The following is a 21,968-nucleotide window of genomic DNA, read 5'->3' as shown; positions in this document are numbered from 1 at the left end:
AATAATAATAATAAATCTTCACTTTCGAATTATCTTTATTCAACTGAGAAATAATTTCTGTGGCTATTTCCACCATTTCATCTGACATCACCTGTATTATGCAAATGTAGACAATGATCCTATCTTGCCACGCCGACCAGGCAGACATCACCATAACCAAACAGTCCTTTTCCAGCGCATTTAAGTCACCAAATTTCGTTGAGCAGAGGACCGACTGAAACAAAAGACCACTACAAACAAACACATCTGTACAGAGAGTGTCGCTGAAAAGAGCTGGAAACGTGAGATTTAAGAGCTGCTTGTTCCTTGACGCTTCAGCACAGGTGCAGGCCCATGTCCTGCTGCCGGACACAAAGCGCATCTCTGACTAATTTTGAAATTCCTTTGGCTCAGAAAGACATTTTGGCACAATCAAGTCATTTAATACAGGTTGACTTTAAAGAGAGGCGGATCGAGCGAAAGAGAAGGCATGTGCTGTTTGAAATAGCTCGGACTGAATAGTTTGTTGCTTTATTGTAGTTTCATGAGAAACCTGTTACTGCCCCCGTCGCCCCTCAACCCCTCGCGGGACGTAAACTCTGAGCCCCTGTGCTATTCAGATTTCCTATGCAGCTTCGCTCTTTATAAGGCTTTAAATCACCAAATCACACAGATTACACTTTGGTTAAAAAAGGGTCTTATATCCTTTACTCCAATTTAAGGACTGGCAAAATACAAATGCACTTCAAATTACTTTTGGATTTTGTTGCGCATCTAATTTGCATATTGTAGTCTATACTTTGCAAACATGTAAGACATTAAAAAAAAAGTAACATCTACGGCATCGATTGGCCACGAATTAAAACCGTGCTGCTGTCAGAGTCTCTCTCCTTCACTGGATCCGAGCAGAGAAGTGACGCCAGGCTCCGAGGCGATGTCTGGGACTTATCCAGAATGATCCCACATTTATCACATGATCAAGCTGAAAGGAACAGCTTCTTTTGAGAGATATTAGCAGGAGGCAATAAATTGTCTAAATAATTAGATCGTCACTGTAAAGTACTAATTCCAAGGCAAATTGGGATTACATTCAGAACCGGTTTGCTGACATTTAGCAGATCTGTTGAAATAAGGGTGCGTTACAATGTCACAAGTTCCTTCTATTGACTCAAACTACAGTTAGATTTTTAATGTCTATCTCTACACAATAAAATATGACACATGTAGCAAATACTTCTGTCAGTGTTTGTGCATGAATATGCTAGGGGATTTTGAATCAAAATTCATTAAGATCTTGGGCCTATGACTTAATTTCCACCCCACGCTTCACATCAGTGGAAGGTTACTAGACATTTTCATGTCAGTGTAAGTAGGTTTACAGTAATGAAATGAAATATAGGCTACTGCTGTTGTTCAGTCATGTCTTTGGCTTCCGCAGAGGAGAAAGAACTGCCTGAGCTGAAGCCAGCAGGTAAAGGTAGCCGTGTGCCTGTCTCTGTGAGAGGAACAGTGCCTGTATCTGCTGCTAAGTGCTTGTAGAGGAACTGAGAAAGGCTCCAAATTACAAGCCTGCATCCAAGCTTCTGAGAGTGCTGCTTCACAATTGCAGTAGCACCATTTTACACACACACTCACACACACACACACACACACACACACATACACACACACACACATAAGCCCACACACAGAGTGATGATCATGGGTCGTGCTGCATGCACAGCTGCACATGGCTGCATTTTTGTCTAATTTTATGACTTTATGATGCAGTTTGACAGGCTCGTGTGTGCGATATAGGTGGATTTGAGGAGCTGAGCGCTGCAGCTATAAGTATGTTAGTCTGCTGGCAGGGATGCTGTGGTAGTATATTTGAAATGACCGTTAATATCAACTATTCTATCGGGAGCCATGCCCTAACTACAAAGGACACATTTTTGCTTGGCTGTAATATAGAGTCCTGTCGACTCTTGTAAGGGTTCTTATGTTGACAATATCGGCAGTGACTTAGTTTTAGGATGAGGGTCTAATGTATGAATTACCATGTTAGGAAACCAAGATAAGCTGGACCTTTTGATTCATCTGATCCCCATGGTGAGAGAGCACTTGACCTTTCACCTTTGCACCATATGAGGACTTGGCACACATTTGAAGAGGAAACCTCACCGCTGCTCACATCACTGCTGTAGTGCTGTTTTGATGGAGTGGCTCAAGGTGAAATATTGTTTTTTTTTTTTTTTTTTTTTTAAATAGCAGTAAAGACCAGAGTGCTGCAGCCAGTTACTGGGAGACAGAGAGGAAACATGATACATACTGCTGTAGTGCATAATGTACAATGATGTTGCCTGTTAATTAACTTTGGCAAAAAAAACAAACCTTGAGGAAATCATGGCAACATATCATTATCTTTCTTTACATTTTATGAATTATGTAAAAAAGTCATTTTGAGGCACTTAATCATTTCATCTAAAGTTATACTTCTGAAAATATTTGAAATAGATCTTTAGGCATTTTTATAAACAAAATGCCATGAGATGTTTATTACGTTGCAGACTCATTCACCAACTGAAAATGTTTCAAGTAACTTAAGTCAGTGTACACTGCTGTTTTAACATTGTCAGTGTCTTCAACCTTTCAATTATTTTCATGTCACCATGTTCTAGGGTGTAAATTATTTGAGTAATACTCCCATCCTATCCTCAGCACTCCTTGATCATTTCACATTATCCAGTGATCTGCATCCAGGCCACCTTCACAATTGACTTTTTTTTATGTTGTGTTTCCACTGTTTAGGCACAGGGCAGCTGCGAGCACTTCTGAGCTGGTGTTAAAACATGTTGAGTACACAACTTATGAATCCCATGAGGCCCGGCAACTATAGCACAAACCAATATGAATGAATAATGAGCTGAATGATGAGTGCATGGCCTTATGGGTATGAGTGTCTATAGTTATATTACTGTGACTTATTTGATTTACCATATTGAAATGCTCATGATTGTCGAATAAATAATGCAAAAAGCTGATTTTCAAGTGGTGAGGCAAAAAAAGAAAGAAGAAAGAAAAGCACCTTGCATATAGATGGAGGTGGGCCCTGTCTGTCTCTCTCAGCCTGTGGCCCAGAGCAGCTTTATCATTCATAGGACTAAACAGACAATCAATTCAGCAGCCATGTATGAAGGATGAAGGGATGCGACAAGCTGTGAATGATGAGGAGCCAAAAATCAAAGGCCTCAGTCCTTCTTAGCTCTAATGGCCATTACCAAGCCAGACAGCACCAGTAAAATGAGGTTAATCATTTGCAAAGATCCTTTCAAAGAAGATTGACTGAACTTGATGTCTAGTCAGATCACTCATAAATATTTACTTCATATTAAACAGCTGTGTATAGTCTGTAATTGCGCACTGATTTCTGACGGATGCCATCAAATTATTGTTTCAAGTGTGGTCAGCAAAATCCATTAATGCGGTGTTTGTACCGAGGCAATTCTGCAAACCACAAGAAATTAATAATGCAGTGAAATTGACTGGACCTTATGGTGGTATTCCATTTCTGCAAAGATGCAGAAATGGAATGGTGAGACTTACAAATGAACATATCACCACCAGAAACCCCAGTGGCCTGGTTACATAGACTGTGCATACCAGTGACATAGCCCTACAGTTTAAGTTTATGGGCACAACATGCATCAGTATTGAACACACAAGCTGAGTCCTTTGACCTTATTGACAAAATGAAATCGGAAATTTCCTTTATAGAAAGAGTTAATGTTTCCTAAGGCAGACATGTTTCCGATTCAATTAGTTTTAATGAAGCCAGCGCTCAGTGGTTACTGAAGTAGAAAAAACAGGCATAAATGCCTGATGGTAATAGAGGACATATTAAGGAGGAAGGGATCGGACTCGGAGTGTGTTTCTAAGTGGCGAAAAATGCCTCTATCTGGCCGGTAGGAGCCGGTGGCATGGGAAGCAGTGAATTGTATGAGCCTCAAATGATGCATACAGGTCTCTGGGGCGAAGCTGGAGGAGACTGAGGAACAAACTGTAAAAACACAGATTACAGACGAACATGTTTTTGATGACAAGTGTCAGGTATCACCAAGAAGGCTTTTTTTTAGAAAATGTTGTAATGGCAGCGCACTAAATAATAAATCCCCCTTGAATTTGTAATGCTGCAAATTTTTTGAAAAATCCTAAAGATATTCAAAAAGGCTGCTGTTGACCTGTTTCTGTGTGTGTGATCTGCTCTATTTACACCTTAAACTATGACAATTTGATTGAATGCATGGCTACAAACTATCCTTCCCTCTGATGATGTCACTGCACAAAATGTCAGCACGGTCAGATGCATCGGCACGGGTCCAACAAGAATTTGCCCTCGTCCTGTGTTACAGTTTGTGCTCCTGCTCCATGTGAAGTGAAACACATGAAACACACCCATGCACATGTAATCTGTTCATGTCTTCAAGTCAAATAAGTGTGTGTATGTGTGTGAGTGGGGGAGGGCCTGCAAACTGAGACCAGCACTTTTTTTATTTTTTTATTTATTTCTTTTTTTTGTTGCTGTTGTTTTTTAACTAGGCGTGGTCTTCTATCTTCTTAAAATTTTAGTTTAGCTAAACTGAGGATGAAATTGGTGCAGATTAAAGCAATCTGTGTTTAAAAAATGTCCTAAATCAGGCACATATCAGGGCAATTATGAATATATAATGGAGGCTGTTTACATTATTTGGAAGAAATGTAGAAACCGATGCCAAAGACAACTTTGTCGAGAAGCTCATCTGAATGCAAAGCCTATAGCCAAATCAAATCAAAAGAAAACAGAGGAAATATTTTTCTTGTTTTGATGTGACAGTTTTTGAAAGTTCAAGCAGAAAACCAATTATAATGAGGACCAAGCCCAAGGCCTCTGTCTATGCTGTCCACAGATGATACTAAAACAAGCATAACTGGGGAAAAAAAGGAGCGGTTTCTTCAAATTAGTGCCTATAGGTGGTGGAGCTATGCAGCCCTTGTCTGCCGTGTATGTTTGCTGTTGAGTTTCCAAGAAGCTGAACTACTCCACAGATTAAATCAAGACAGGAATAGAAGGTAAAAGAGCTTGCTTTAATGTAATCTATTCCACAGCAGCCCAGGTCAAATGGTTACAACCACGTTGCATTCTCCTACATTGGCCTAGCTGGAGCTAAACAGGCTTGAAATTGTTACTGAATTCGCGGTGCGTTCAGGTCCCCCTCTCTGATGTTGTTTGCTCTCTGTGTGTATTTGTGTGTGCATGAATGCATACATGTGTGCGTTTTGACAACTGAATGAATGTTATGATGGCCATATAAAGCTTCCATAGCACAAACAGATTCACATCTACAGCGAGAGGGTGCCAGGAGGTGGACGTTCCTCGCGGTAAGTCCCCACAGGGTCAAGAGGGCAACGCAAGTGAGAATGAGTGCATGTGTCTGTGTTGGACAGGCGGGAGAGGATGGGTGTGGGGCTTGCAGAGTGCGTATGTGTGTGTGTAAGTGTGCGTGTCACACACAGCATACAGAAGAGATCCAGCCAAGGCTCCCACACAGCTTTGTCATATCACTAGGAGATTAGGAACACACACGTCAAGCTAGGCAGAGCCTGCTGCAATAATGCACCTGCCAGCTCTCTGGATCCACTCAACCCCTGTTCAACCCCTTGTTCCTACATGCTAAGACAAAGGCATGCACACACACACACAGACACACACACAGACACAGACACACACACACACCCCAAAAAAAAAAAAAAAAAAAAAAAACACTCATTCTAAACATTGTCAGGATTTACTTGAAGTCAGTGGGAAAGTGATTGGTTGTCAACAGCCTTAAGCTCTAACCCCTTGAAATCTGATTTCCCCTTAGATTTCCCCTTAAGCAGCCTCAAAGTTAGAAAAAAAGTCTTACCATATTTTACAACAAATTCATGTTTTTATTATTATTATTATTATTATTATGTATATATCTTGTTGTGACACTTCACTGAAACCACATGACAATTTTTCTTTATTGAGTGAAATATTCAAACCCAAAAGGTCACTGTTTCATGGCTGCAGCATCATATCAAAAAGAAAATATCTAGATGACTTGTGTACCACTCTATATACATCTCGCTGGAACTCAGCAGAACATATTTGGTGTCCCACTGCTGGGATTGGCATTAGTTGGTGAATATATGCAGCTGCAAGGCAAGGCAAAAGAGGACAAATAGCTTAAATATTATGTGAGTGTTGTAGTTTGTTATCACCACACATATGGTAAAAATCTCTTACATGAAATATCAAAGACATAAACAGCTTGAGTGTGGGAAAAGTGGATATTTTACATGAAAGGAGGTGGTAAAACCACACAGCATGAAGAGAGGAGCTCCTTGTCTTTCTTCTTCATGACAGAGTTCCCTGAGAAAAAGAGAAGAAAGAGGAAGAAAGAGATTCATCTCTGTGAGGATTCAAGGTCATCCAACCTAGTCATCCTAGAAGCGCTGGAGAAATATGGAGTGAAGACAGAGATATTCTTTCCCCCCCAAAAGGAGCATGGAAGAGACTCTCACTGAAGAGAATCACTGACCTTCAAACAAGCTCTCTATCCATATAGAGTAGGGTAAGACATGCACAATCCATCAAAAATGCACATGAACTTTCCCTCTTCAAATAGTTCCCGCTTGAATAGCAGTCAATGGATCAACTATGAATATTGCATACACTGAAATGCAGGCTAAGGCATTCAGGTTGAATTCACAGTGTAAAATAATTTCTAAGTCTGTCATATAAAAATAAAATATTTCAAGATATCCAGTGTGTTTTGTTTTTTTAACATTTTGGACCGAGACAGTTTTGGACGGTATAAGAGTGAATGATGAAGTTAAACTTTGTTTCGCTATTTGTGTGTTGTTGTTTGTATAAACCAGAGTCCTTTTTATGTAATACAAAATGAACATATATGTAAAATTAAACATTTAAGTAAACAGAAAAATAAGGCAGAAAAATAACACAATGAATAAAATATTGAGAAAAAAAAATCTAAATCCACACCATGGGCATGAAATTGCCTTTCACCATAGTCCCTCTTCAGAAATGGAAAGATCAGTGTTAATTTTCAGCCCTCCTTTGATTGGATGAACCTGCCTCCATCTTGTGCGACATGGCTACCACAGGTCAGTGGCTGGTGCAGTGTAGCATGAAACAAACAAATAGAAAAAGGCACCTTGTGGCACTCGACTTTCGCCAGAATGCAGCTGACGGCAAGCCTGCCAGGGCCCTGTAATGAGGACCGCTGCCTCCTAACCAAAGAGAGGGAGAGAAAGTGAGGTGAAGGGGGTGAAAGGGCAAAGCAAGAATGGGAAGAGATGGGGTGGGAAAGGAAGGAAAAGATGAATAAAGAGCTGGAGATGTGGAGGGAGAAGGTTAGAAATACGGATTCCCTGCTTAAAGAGAGTCCTCTGGAATCCAAAAAAGAGGTGGCAACTGCGTAGACACAGCTGAAAGGAAAAGCAGTTTTTACATTTCTGACCTCTAATGCTCAGAAATCGGCCATAGGATATAAAAGAATCTAGATGCATTTCACTGGACTGTGACACTGCAGAAATCTCCATGTTAATAAGTCATTTTGTTTGTTTTTCTTAAAACTAGTAGGAAAATCTGCCAGTGGGATGAGATAATCCCACGTTTCCCAGGCATTTTGTTTCAGGAATTTTTCTGGGAACAAGAATCAACACACTGAAACACGGCAGAACAAGGCAGATCAGCCTACGAGAATCCAGAAAATGATACTTGAAGCAAGAAAATTCTGGAAACAAGTTGATTGGCATTGCAGACAAGCAGGATCATCTATTTGTATCAATTACTGTATTAAAAACATGATTTTAAGACTGAATATGGAACTACCTGACCTGTGAAGATGGAGATTTGGTGCAGTGTATGGAGGATAAAGTTTGTAAAAATCTGCTGACTGAATTCAGTCGAAAGTTTAGACCTTCGTAGTGTCACATGAGCTGTTTTCAAATACCTGTCAGATATTCAAAAGTAAGATCCCTCTATCCACTCACTGTGGATGAAACAGTAATATGTGTGTCTGATAATTGTTATTAACCCTCTTGTGGTAATTTTATGCTGTTGGGTTTAATTCTATGACCTGACTGGGAATAAAACTCACAAACTCTAAATCCAAGTGTGGATTCCTCGACCACAATACCACTGAACTGTTAAAATACTAAATTTCCCCTTGTGTTAATATGCAGAAATACAGGGGTACAAATCTCTTAGCAGCATCAATGCCGAACACATAGTTTATTAAAGCCATTATAAGGACATTAAGATATTCATTTCATTTAAAGTTTTTTAATAAGAGCATAAATCCAGTAGACAAATTCATTGTCTAGTTTCCTGGGCAAATCCAGTGTCCACATATAATCACATTATTTCAAGACACTCCCCCTCTAACAGTGGCAGGAAAAATGAGAGGAGCCTGGACAGGACAAGGTGGAGGAGGAGGGGTAAGAGCAGGGACAAGAAAAGGGGGGAGAGGGGAAGGGAGAGCAGGGAAGGCAGGCCGATCATCCTGTGATAAGACGAGGAAAATAAGTCTGATTATCACAGAGGCTGGGAGCGTCAGACAGACAGTTGGGAGTCATCTCAAAACTCAGGAGAGAAGAGACAAGACAAGAGGTCACAATTATGCCCCGCTAGCAGCGCTCCCCTCCTCCTCATGAAGTCCGTTAATATATTCGGTTAGTTCCTGTATGGCGCGGAGGGGAAATTCTAATTAAGGGTGGGGGGAATTTTGACACATGTGAGGCAGGGATCAATATTTAGCACCATAATCAGCCATTCCTGATGGCTTGACGGTGTCACTGTGAGCTGACTGCAGTTCTCCATTAGAGTGCTTGGGAAAGAGCAGGCGTGCAGGCTAGAGAGAGAAGCTGGACCATCAAACTCCCAGCCTTCATGAATCAAAGGAACTGATGCCTCTTGTGCTCCGTTTCGCTGTGCTTTTTTATATTCATTCATCCTTTTAAAAGAAGAAAAGTGATCTCTGTCAGAGCTGTTTGTGATAGGGGTGCAGAGAAAGTGGAGGAGAAAGAAAGAAAAATGTCATGCAGGGGATACCGTAAAGATCAGGAAGAAACACAAGGCTCAGCATTTTGGACTGCAAGAGGATTGTAGTGTACATCTGAAAACATGTTCATTACTGAATGAATGAACAAATATAGCATGTAGCACCTTCCATGCATGGAAGCATGCATGCACGCATGCATGGAACACAGCTGCAAGTGCTTCACAATTCAGCATCATGTTAAAATAAGCCTAAAAATGATTTAAAACAATATTTTACAGCAAAGCATTTTACAACATTTTATATTTTTACAGCATTTTACAACAAAATTGATATGATATGTTAAAACACATAAAATAGGAGAAGGCTAAAGAATAAATGAAATATAAAAAACAGCTTGTTACAGGGTAGACTCAAAAATATGAGCTGTTTCTTAAAGCTGCCCTCAGAGCTAACCTGTCTAACACTAAACAGCAGCGTTTCCCACGTTTTTGGGGCATAATAGCATAGGTAAAGGCAGCGACCCCAAACCTTGGGTATGCTTACAAGATGTGCAGTGGAGGATCTCTGAATAAAAAAAAGATAAAAAAAAAAAAATGTCAGGAAGTCTGCAGATGCTGGACCATAAAAACTAAAGGAAGAATTTTAAAATCAATTTTGCCAGATACCGGAAGTTAGCACAAATCGCTCAACACCAGTATGATGTGGTCCCTCTTTTTTGTACCTGTAAAATCCCAGCCAGCAGCATTTTGTACAGTTTGCAGTTCTGCAATTGTCATTTTTTTGGAAGACCAGCATATGAAAAACGTGAAAGTTAATGGTTCTTTTATGTTTAAAGGTGCATTGTGCAAAATTGTAGAGGGTTGAATAAAGTGAGGATGAAATTCAGTGGTTGCATCTACATGGTTCTCATTGTCTCACTGATAAATTCCATTGTTGAGCTGAAACAGTCTTCGTGTGAATCAACGCTCAGTTTTGCATAATGCACCTCAACTATTTAATGCAATAGGTTCAACTTGACTTTATAACACATTTATTAACAGCTTATTTTGCTAAAAGTGTGCAGAAGTTTTGATCATCTGACCAGTTCATAATTATTGTACTCATTTTCAAAACAGATATACACATAAGTGCACAGGCACCCACCCATACACACACGCACACACACGCACACACACACACACACACACACACACACACACACAACATTTGTGGCATGTGAACAAGACTCTCCTGCTGACATGGATAGTGACCATTGACTCAGTATCAGGAACATGGTGTTGTTTCCAGAGGGCAGGGAGAGAGGGCGAGGGGCAGAGGAGGGGGCGGATGGTGAGGGTTGGGAGGGTTGGAGGGGGGGCAGGCGGAGGTGCAGCCTGGCCCAGGGTGTCCCCTGTCTCCCCGTGTCAGCCCATCTCCTTGTTCTTGCATGTCACTGACACACACGTGGGTACTTACCACCCCAAGTTGCTCCAATTAATGGCCGTCCCACTGCGCTGTCCATTGCATCGGGTGCTACTGTGGGTGACAAGAAATGGTCTGGGATCTGTCTCTCTGGTGACATAAGGATGGAATTTTAAGAGGGGGAAAAGTGATGCAAACACACAGTGCCTCATGCTGCGCCCAGATAGGTAGATAACAAAGACTCTTGTAAATGAGTGGCAGTGAGTAAGGCATTGAGGATTCTCTAATTACTAGCTGCAATCTATCTAAGTCACTGGCCTTCTAATTTGATTTATCAGAATGCATGAAATCCCTTGGAATAATGCCCTTATTAGAAGGACAGAATTGACGGGGGGGACAAGAGGTCTGCCGGGAGGAGGAGGCAAGCGGAGATTTAAGCATCAATTACAGTCAAAAGGAGAATTAATAGTTATTAATCCACACAAACATAGCTATCGTCCTCTGCTACCTCTCTCTCTCTCTCTCTCATTTGGAGACAATCCCCCTCACGCTCGCCTCACCACACACACATACACATGTACAACATACACCCATACCAGTGTATAGAATACACACACACACACACAGGCTTTCCTTCTGTTGGCATTCACATACCTGCATGCAAACACGCACATGCACAAGCAGGCAAGTGCACAAACGCACACCCACACATATATATTCATGTGTCATAGCATGCAAATGTAAACATGCACATGCATACTGCTAAACTGAGAGTGAGAGCGAGCAGTTAAAAAAAATCATGTGGAAAAAAAAAAAAACAAGACAGCAATAACAAAGGGAAAATATATCCATAAATACAGCCATAAATATCTTCCACGGTGCACTGTGATATTATTTTGTCAAACGGTAGATCAAAGGTCTTTAACTCTTTAACTAAATTCTTGACTGCCAAATTCAATTGCTGTCAGTCTTCTAGGGCCCTCAATGTAATATGTGCATTTTGATTCAATTTACCCTGCAAATACATACATATACATATTGTTTATCTGGTTATGGGGAGAAAAAAATCAATACTTATATCTGTACTTCGTCATTCCTAAGTGCATCATGAAATAGCAAAATATCCCTGTAATTTAATCCAGCAAAACCACATAGATTGTTAATTCTGCGCTATTAAGCATTTGCAACATTTACAATGTCTACTTTTGCCTGTTGATGACTGTTGTTTGTCCCCTTGTATGGGAAAAGAACATTTTATATATCTAAAAATTTAATTTGGAAAGGTCAATCTGAAACAAATAATAAATCAAAAATGAAACTACAGTGCCTTGCATTGTTTCCAGGGGATGGAATTCAAAGTAAACATGGAAAAGTTTTCATAAACTGATTTAGATTAAATGTCATCATTAGGCACACCAGGAAAGAAAGGAGTAGAAAACCATTTTGCTCCGTGGAGTAAGAGTATTTTGTGATTAAATGTGCAAAAATCATCATAGGTGAAGTTATTCAAATCATCCTAATTAATTCCTATGTTGCAGCATGAATTTTAACTTTTTTTTTTTTTTCCAAAACCACATGAGGTCATATCACAAGGCACTACATTAACGCCGACGAAACGACAGGTTGTCATGTCTAATTGAAACAGCTGTGACTGCAGCGATGTTGCATGAGGTTATACTATGGTCTGAGTTTTATGTTAAATCCTCTGGTTTTTGTTAAAGGGTTGCTGAGTGGCTGAAAGGAGAATGCCAGTGTGCTGTTGCCTTGCTGTCAGTCACACCGAGGCAGTATTTAGACAGGGAGCTGAGAGGTCTGCTCCGCTGCCAGCTCCTGCCTTTTAAACAGCCCTTTCCTCAGAGAGACAGCTTAGTGCTGAGTGCCAGTCAACCCTGCCTGCCCGTCCATGCCCCCCCCCCAACATACACACACACACACACACACACACACACACTCTGAAAGCCTCTCCGCTGAAGAACAATTTGGCTGAGGGGAGAAATGATTGTGTATGGCCAGACCCAAAGGTACATTGTGATGGGTCTATCCCCCTTTTTTAACAAAGTGGAGCAAAAGGCATCTGGACAGCAGATTCATCAGCATTACTTGAATGAGGGAACAAGCTCATACAGCATTACGCGGCTGACAGGGAAGATGAATCTAGGCAACACGGCGCATCGGGGATCCTCATAGACCTTCAGTCACGGCCTGTGGTAAAGACTGAAGGATGAGAGAGAGGTTGTGGAGATACACATCATGCGCTGTCTGGGTCCCATATTGTGCTGCTGTCCTGTAGAGTGTCTGGGACAATACTGTGTTAGCTGCCAGAGTGCTGCTGACACCATTGACAAACCACTATGGTGTCAGGCAGTCACTCACACTTCCACAGCATGTCTGTCATCATGCTCAAACAGTCAGGCACTGACACCTTTTCACGTGAATGAAGATCCTCCAGTGACTGACAAAAAATAGTGGATGGCCTTTAAGGAGTGAAAAAAAAAACACAGCAAGAATAGCACCTCTCTGTAAAAGGAGAGACTTATAATTTGCAATAATGACACGCCAATAGCTCTTGGAGAGAAAATTACAGGAAAAAGCAGATCTGAAATATCCTTTTAACTGGCAGAAACAGATCCATTGTAGACAGAAGTCTTGTTTACTTGGTAAAATGGCATCAATTAGGAGTGGATGGCAAAATTAGCATATTCTCTTAATGGACTGGCCTTTCTTGTGCGGTGCTCTCGCACTGATTGTATGGAAGGGACATGTTAAGGGAGACTGAGAAAAGGTCAGGTGTCTGCACCATTCAGGTGATCATATTTTTCACCAAACAGTTGTGCATTCTCCATGGCTATTGTCATGTTATACTGGAGCTGAGAGCAACATTCCTTTTTCTTAGGAAATGTTTTTGAAATCATCATAGAAAAAAATCACTCATTTTGACAATGTGCTCCAAGAGCATTTGCTTCTAAGATATTGTGTGTGTAGCAAATACCTGCTGTCTTTAATATTGTCTGTACTCGGAAATAAGTGTGGTGTTTTTCTGTGATTTGGGTTTAAAAATCTTTTACTGAATATGTACATCTTAATATCAAAGCAAACTAATAAATGTAACATATTTCTGAAAAAAATGAAAATTCTAAGAAAATTTACACTAAAATGCCTGAAATACAACAGGCTACTTATGTTGTACGACTACTGGATGAAACATAACTATAACTGTATTTTATATATTTATTACATGCTTCCATTGCTGATTCATTAGTCTTTGCAGACTCTTGGGATTTAAGGATACTCCTTCATTCTAGAGAGAAAAGAAATATAGCCACAAATTAGAGAAATTAACAGGCAATTTAGAGAAGTGTTCAATATCCTGTGCGAGCACTGAGCTAATCAATTTGAATGATTTGCCAGTTTATTTTCATTATTAACAGCGCCCACTACTGTGGAAGCTAATTAATTCTAAAAATGATATTTCATCATCAATGCTGTGGTAAGTATCCCAAGTAGGTCTCTGCTCCTCCCAGCAAGACCAAAGCAGGAGATTGCAAATTCTCTCTCTCCCTCCCTCTCCCACCCCTCCTCCCCTCTCCTCCAGTGGCCCTGCTCCCACCACCCCAAATTGACTGGTCTTGCACAGTTGCAGCTGAACAAGAAAGGAATTGCTAGTGTCAAGACACAGTTTACAAATATGACATCTCCTCTGGCATGGCTGGAAATATGAAATATTGATTTATGTGCAGTAAAAGGTCTTATAAAAATGATCACATACACATGAGGGATTAATGCGCAGAAGATCAATAGAAATTTCATTCTTGACACTAGACTGTCACCTATGGTGAAATGCTAAAATAAAGAAATCAATATTATCTATGAAATGTCAAATTTATTATAATTATGTGGATGAAAGCTGGCCAAGTGGCTCCCAGGGGGCTGGGAGGGATAGGTTACCACTCTCAAGCATCCCTCATGTCCCTCCTTCTCATGCTGCCAATTTTGAGAGCAATATTAGTGTAAAGGGTTTTCACCCGTTATGTATGGCCTTGTTGTAACAAATTCCTCCTGGAATATTTAACTGTGGAAAGACTGACAATGGACAGAGTTGCAGTTCATAGCCTGCAGGTTGTATAGTTAACAGCTGTTAGCTTTGGCACATACCATATGACTCTGCCCTCTCGATTGAAACCTATTTGACAGCTGCCGCTGACATGGAGAAGTCACAGGCCACTAAAGTACGACATCTCAGCATGCATCCTGATTCAAGGATGACACATTCACTCAGACAAGGTATTGATCTCGAGGCCAGAATATACCAGTAATCATGCTGCTTTGTTCTTTCGCCTTGAAAAAGAAAATATGAAATATATTTCTAGCAAGATCTTAAATGAAGATATAATGCTACTTTAGTACAAGACAAAACCATAAAATTAACTTCATTGCTTATCCTTTTTTTTCCTGTTATTGGGTGGATATGCTAATGGATTAAAAAAATAGCTTATCTTATAGTGAATTTAAATGTTCTCCACTGGGTTTTCCATCTAAACCACACCAAGCGACTTCAGCTCTCAGTGTGTACCGGGTGTTTTTTCAAAGCCCTTTCAATCTTTTGTTTGCTATTGCATTTAAACCAAAAGCTATTTGTGTTCATTCAATTGTTTTCCTCATCTAATTAATATCCTTTGAATGTGTGAGGATCAATTTATTTAATCAATGTTGGGTAGTGCCTCTGGCCCTCTAAAGGTCACTTAGATATGGAATGGCAAATCATCAGAGCCAGATCACAAAGGGGAGAGCAGATTATTTGAATGTGGCAGGAAAACTTTGTATGTAAGATCACAGATTTCTGACAAACTATCTCAAAAGATTTTGCCTTCTGTCTTCCTCATCTCAAGCAGTTGTCTTTTTTTCCACCAGAGGCCCACTGTACACACTAGAGTGTGGCAGCTGTGTAATCCCTTTAACAACGGACGGGCTATTAAATGAACCGGCGGTACAGCTGCAAATACCCAATAAAGCCAGCACAATATCATCCCTATTAAACAGTAATCTCAGCAGGCTTAAGAAGTTCTCTGAAAAACGGGAGGAAAACCATAACAAAATGTAATCAAGCAAAACATGGGGATTTTCCTCAACAGAATAAGCCAAACAATTTTCACAGCAGCTTACATGAAAGGTGTCGAGCAGCAGCACTCCAGCCTCAGAGAACTTCTCGGCCCCTTCAGGTGACCACGGTTTGCTGCCTTATCACAAATATAGAGGCGCACAACAAAAAAAATGAGCCTGTCAATCGAAGCAATTTATCGCCACAGATATTAACAGAGAAAGGGAAACGGGGGAAAATAACAAATTGTGTAGTTACATTTTAAAAGTGGCCAAATCGAATTCATAAGATCACAATTTGAGAGATAGAACCCAGTTTATTTCTCCTCCCTTTCACGGGCTTATGTGCTCTGTCAGATGAAAGCCGTGCAGAGAGCTGCTGTTGATGGAGCCTTTGAGCCTGGGAGAGGAGGCAGCGCAGCCTCTTGAAGGGGGGCCAGGGCCAGCGATAACCGGGAGAGGCCGCAGGAGCTCCCTCCGCCACCGAGGAAGGTGTTCCAACTTATCAGAGTCTGCACGCGGGGAATGATTACCCCTCCGCCGGGCCGATTACTGCTGGCTTGCCGGGTCAAAAGCAGGCCAGGATGAAAGAGAGAGCTGAAGCCTCCTATCCTGCCTCCAATCATCTATTAGCACTCAGACAGAGGGGCCTGTCTAGCCCTCCACCCTCACACCCCCCTCCGACATGGGCTTGTCAGTCTGGTGCATATGAAGAAGAGGGACATAATCATGGGCAGAACTCTCCCTCACACTGGTGTCATGGAGGACAGCACAGGGCCTGGGAGGGTAATTTATGGATCTGAGTCTAAGCGCCTCCTTGAGATATTATTTATTCATTTGAGTTTGTTTAAGAAGTGTTGAGTGGTGTTTACACTATTGATGTAGGCTATGCATGCTGATCCCTGCTCACATGAATAAGAATGTGAAACAGGCAAGATAGTACAAACAGCCTCACAAGCACAGATCCGTCAGCCAACAATAACTGATTGCAAGATTTGCCCCTTTTTTTGTTTACCATATTCTAACCATGGATAAGAAAAGGCATGAGGAATGTGCGCATGCTGGTCTTTCTGTATTCTTGCTGTGTGTGCAATATCTACTCTGTATGTGTTTTCATCATTTTCATGAGTCTCCATTGAATACAAATGGATATTGTATTCTGGGAGAAATATCAGTGTGTAGCAGAAAGAAAACCACATCTGACTGAAACTCCTCCACTGGCTCCCAAGTGAGTAAGACGCTAAAGTTGGAGGATCTACATTTAATGCTTCACTCTGTATGCATTCCCCAGTTGCAGCGATGTTATGGGTGGACAATGGGATGGCATAGCACAGCTGACCAGGCTCACCTCAGCCTATAACAGCACAACCCTTCAGATTAAGGTCAGCGCTCCAGCCACCAACCTCTCACTCTATTCTCTTTAATACCGGAAAGAGATAGGAAAAACTGCAAGCCAATTGTTAGTGGCATCTCTGATGAATAGAGTGTAAAAAGTCTCCCTCCTATGCCTCCATGCACAGGTCAGTGTAGAGGTCTTTACAATACATCGGAGTAATGCCTTGTTCTAAAATCTCAATTGTGCAATCCTAGTGACCAATCTGTTGGGTGATATGGAGAGCTGGGTCTCAGGGGAACGGGTGAATTTAGGACACACCAGTGGAGGGAAGCTGTGCTGGCTTTCCCACAGGTAAGAGGTGCAGGTCAGTCCTTAGGCACTAGTGGGCACTGCCAGTTACAGGCTGCAGCCATACAGATGCAGAGCAGCCAAAACATCAAGGCAACAACTTTACAATAGCTTATCAGCAGCTCTTAAAGATGTCATTGTTACTTAACTGTGATCTTGTGAATTAAAGCACAGAGAGAAGAGACTTTCTTCTGTTCTTCTACCTGTACTGCAATTCGTCCTTTATTCAGAATTTTGGTGGAAAAAAATCTTCTTGTTGGATGAGATTACACTCATTTGCAGTGGAGTTTCATTTCCTTCAGGATTTTTTTTTTCTGGACACAAGAATAAATGCTGAAACAGGGCAGAATAAGATAGATTAGACAGCTCGTGTCAAGGAAATGACAGTTGGGATTATCTCATCCCACTGGCATTTTTTAAATTATTTTTATTTTTACTTTTTTTTTTTTTTACCTTATTTAAAGAAAAACAAGACAATAAAAATGTGACTAAATGACTTGCTATAATTCTTAAAGCCTCCACTTTGTCATGCATCTGTGCTGCTGAAGTGTCCTTGAGCAAGACACTGAATCCAGCACTGCTGGACCCTGTGGTCTCACCTCCCTGAAGGCGGCAGAGAATTTTTCTACAAGGATAAATTAAGTATATTCATTATTCCCTTATTGGACTCACATTGGAGTCCTGTTTCTGCTAACCACTTAGACTTATGCCTGGAATAAATGAATGAATGAATGAATGAATGAATGAATTAATGCACATTTGCAAGCACATTTGGAAATCTTCAGTGCTGAGACGTAATTATTGATCTTCATTCATTGTCTGACTCAAAACAGAAGTACATAATGTTAATTGTACATTACACACACACACACACACACACACACACACACACTCGCACATATATATATACACACACATATACATGTGTATGTATGTGTGTGGGGGGGTATATTTATCAGATAATGTATAGGATGATTAATCAAACTGTAGTCATTACTAACAAAAAAGATTTCATCCCATGTTGCATTTTATTTTTGATAAGAGTGGTATCCTCTAGGCTGACACTGAACATATTAGCAGCTAATGATTTGAAGAGCATGGTAATAATGTTAACCACATGTCAAGGGCTTTTGGATAACAAGATGTGATCCCAGTTCAGCATTTGCACATAGACATAATAAAAATGGCATGCTGGATGATGAGTCAAAATCAGAGAAGTCTACACATCACGTTAGCAGAGATAAGCACTGACCTTGCCCTTTTAAAGATGAGCAGACTAAAACCATGTCAGAAATAGTAACCCACACCCAGAGACACTATCGCTGGCTGAAATCTTCAGGTTGCTGTTTCTTCTGTTTTGAATGTGCCTTAGAATGAAAATGATAGCTTATTTTGATACTGATCAAGTGCGAAAATAAACACAATGACCGCCGGTGTAAAATTAAATATGTGAGAAGAAAAATAATTCCTCGCATTTTTCAAGGTACAAATATTGAGGGAGAGCTCAGTACATGCAAGGACCAGTGGAAATGCTGTTTCCAATGATCCAAAGCATCTTGTCTTGTCCTTTTCACATGGCTTCAATGAATTATGTATCTGCAGTGATTTATGTTGCTCCATGCTCAACTCTCTTCTTCTCCCTCAATGTGGAATCCTACATGGATTTTCCACGGGGAGCCAACTGGGAATACCAAAATTGCTCAATTTAAGGAAGTAATTAAAACTGTCCGCAATCAATATTTATCTTCAGAAGGACCCTGGTGGGGGTTTAGGGCCTCCATATCCCCCACTCACCCCACCCCACCCCATGTCTAGCCCTATGTTCCTCTGCTATTCTCACTGACAGCTGTCTAAGTCCTCCACACAAACTGGAGGCAAGAAGACTAAAATGACACGTTGTGAATGATGATCGCTGTCTTTACTAATCAGATCTGAAATCCCAGCTTTACAGCAACAACAGTGCAAATTCTGATAAATAATTCTCAGAGTCAAATAACTCTAATCTCTTAGCCAGTGCATAACATGTTGACTAAGTTTGGTAGACTAAGCCACTGATCAATTTGTGGGGGAGTCTGTTTGTAAAGGGATAACTCATCCTTTATTTAGTATTTAGAGGAACAATTAACTATAATGTTAGAGCAGTCAATCCATCACCTTCTAACAAACAAACACATTGAGATACAGTGACACTTATCTAATTTATGAATAATCAAAAGCTAAGCTGTTGAGCATTCTCCTGTTTTGATATTCTGCACTCAGATAATTAGTTTGACATTATCCTATCACCTGTGCAGAAGTGGCACAACTACAACAGCACTCAGTTTCCTACAAAGTTATCTAAATATATATTTAAAAAAAAAAAAAAAAAAAGCTCAATATATTCAGCATTTTAATTTCTAAATTGAAAAAAGACAAAAATATGCAAATTTATTTGAGGGGAAAAAAGAGGAATGAATTTAGGAAGTTAATCTTTTGTGATAAAGTCTTGAAAAGTAGGGAGCTGAAATTTAAAGTAACACACTGATGACTACACTCATGACTAGACTGATAAACTCTTTCAAATAAAAGCTCAAAATGTACAGGAGTCTACTGGCAATCACACACACTTAACCTGACCAAGATAAATGGTCATGATGTGACAACTCCCATTTAAAGAAAGTAACCTTGAGTCTCCAGACTAATATATCATACCATAATTCAGCAGACTATTTATTTGCGATCATTTCAATAAGGTGAAACGGTCATGTAAAACACAATTGCGGTGGCATGACAGTTTGGTTAGATCGTCTTCGGAGACCTCTTGCTGCAGGCAGAAATCATGTCTCTGTCATTCTATATCATCAATTTTAATTATCCTCACAAGTGCTCATTCTGCTTCAGGCACTAGTGGGAAAGGCAGAATCTGGGAAAAATTCCTTTAATCTATTTGGGACCTGAAGTGTGAGACCCCTGTCTGTCACAACAGCACCCCCGTCCCACCCCTTCCCTCCCCCGAACACACACACACACATGCACGCACACACATGCACGCGATTGTGCTTGGATGCACTCAAATATAATAAACAGTTGCCTCACACTCCACAAACATGCATACATCCTTGTACAAAACACACAGACAAACGCGCACACACACACACACACACACACACAGTCAATGCTAAGTGAATGAACAAGTCGGTAATTCTGTGATTATATAATTTTTTTCCATTTCTGCTTGAATGTTTTTTCCAGTGTAGTTGCTGCCCCCCAGTAGGAGTCATCCAGCAGGTCAATATAGCAAAGGTCATGCACCTCCTTGCCAATCTCTTGCTGTAATTGACCACCTCAGACATTTAGTGATCATTATGACACCCCAAGTCCTTTCCATCCTCACTGACATGGCGGGGGTCCCTCTGTTCACCCCCCCGACTGGAGAGTAGCCACATCAACAATAGTCACTATCTGGGGTTTCCTAATTGGCTGGCTGGATTGGGCTGTAGGTAGGTGTGAAAGGCGGGAGGATAAGGATGTGGTGACGCAGACCTCTGGTTGGACAGGAAGGTCGAGATTACCTGTGTTGATCCTGCAGTGTCAGGTGAAATGGCTGTCAACAGGAGTTTTTAAGTTGAATGGTGGTCCCCTGGAGGCACACTGTAATAATTCCCTCCATTTAAAGTGATCATTTTATGAATAAATGCTCTTAAATGTTCAATCTAATAACAAACAACTTCACATAATTATGATTAAGCCTATCACTCATTTTGCAGCATGGTAGATATTGCAAAGTTGGGGTCTGTGGTATTATTCCCACGCTGGTGCACAGCTGACCTTCAGTGACGCATTTTATGCCAATCACACCGAAATCATACATCTGAAATTATACCATGGCTAATTACTTTGTCTGACGAAGTCATGGGTGCCTCCACGTTTTTTTCTCCTGTTAAGATGGAGATATTCCCCGGTGTGACCCAGAAGTTTATTTTTCAAACTGCATTAATTTACTGCCACATGAGAAAGACAAATCAGACAGAACTGGAAAGTTCAGATCCTCAGGTTTAACTGACAACTGCTGGAATTACACCAGCCCAAATCAGAGCTAATGGAAAAACTGGGTCCTAAACACCCTGATGGGAAACATAATGATGATTACAGACAGATAGACAGATAGATAGATAGATATGGACTATCAGACACAAAAATCCACAGGATAAGATGTAAAAGTGATTTCTAATATGGCTTCGAATGCTTGTCCCATTTACATCAATTTACTAACATTTTACATTACAACAAACCATTTTGGGGTGAAAATCACTGCCCAACTTTTATGTTTTGCAACATATAATCAAAATCCTAACAATGGTCTATGTCTGTGGTTAACAAAGTCATTACAATTCATAAACCATGGCACTAATAATTGGCTGTGTAAAGCAAACACTTCCCTGGGGACTATTTTGCAGAGGAGAAACCATTTCCCTCCACCCAATTTCAAGCACATCACATAATCAAAACTGCTGCTTTTAGGAAAACTAATGTGGATAACTATAACCGTGGAATACAGGTGTGAAGAAAGTTTGAAAGTCTCTGAAAGTTCATTTTAATATCATAGTGGAATGAATGAACCCAACATAAGGATAAATGGATAAAAAGTAGATGTTAAAACATACTAATGCTAAAATATGACTGCTTGCTTTGGGAAAAGATTAGCAGAAATGTGAAGTATATGTATTTGTCAATATTATCGTAAACATGCAAAATCACTG

The sequence above is a fragment of the Myripristis murdjan genome, chromosome 21 (assembly GCF_902150065.1).
Source record: "Myripristis murdjan chromosome 21, fMyrMur1.1, whole genome shotgun sequence".
In the NCBI taxonomy this organism is placed as follows: domain Eukaryota; kingdom Metazoa; phylum Chordata; class Actinopteri; order Holocentriformes; family Holocentridae; genus Myripristis; species Myripristis murdjan.
The sequence above is the reverse complement of the archived record's forward strand: the minus strand, read 5'-3'. Positions refer to the sequence as shown.